The sequence below is a fragment of the Pterocles gutturalis genome, unplaced genomic scaffold, assembly GCF_000699245.1.
Source record: "Pterocles gutturalis isolate BGI_N339 unplaced genomic scaffold, ASM69924v1 scaffold42034, whole genome shotgun sequence".
In the NCBI taxonomy this organism is placed as follows: domain Eukaryota; kingdom Metazoa; phylum Chordata; class Aves; order Pterocliformes; family Pteroclidae; genus Pterocles; species Pterocles gutturalis.
In genome coordinates this window covers 1-426 of record NW_010129637.1, presented here as the reverse complement: position 1 = coordinate 426, position 426 = coordinate 1, and positions in this window count along the sequence as shown.

The following is a 426-nucleotide window of genomic DNA, read 5'->3' as shown; positions in this document are numbered from 1 at the left end:
TGCCCTATCAAAGGGCGGAGGACCGCTTGTCCTGCCATGACCACACTCAGGTCACGCCACACCTAGGGAGCCACCATCTGTAACAAAAACATTAGAAATTCAGTCAGTCTTAGTCAGGCACTATCACCTGGGATGCCAGCAGGTAACGATGCCTTCTAACCCAAAGCACAGCCCTGTAAGTTACGGCAAGACTGCCAATCATTCTGGCACGTCCCGAGCAATGTTTGGTGTGCGTCATTAACACAAAGGTGACTCCACTCGTACCCTGCTCGGGCGGTATCGGATACCTGTGACCGACAGGACACCTCCACCCTACTTCTGTAAGAGCTACAACCCCGTCGGCCCTCTCTCCCCATTCCCGCTCGTTTTAAAAGCAAAAGCTTTGGTGATTTGGGAAGTAGTTCCCAGTTTCGAGGCAATAACTGT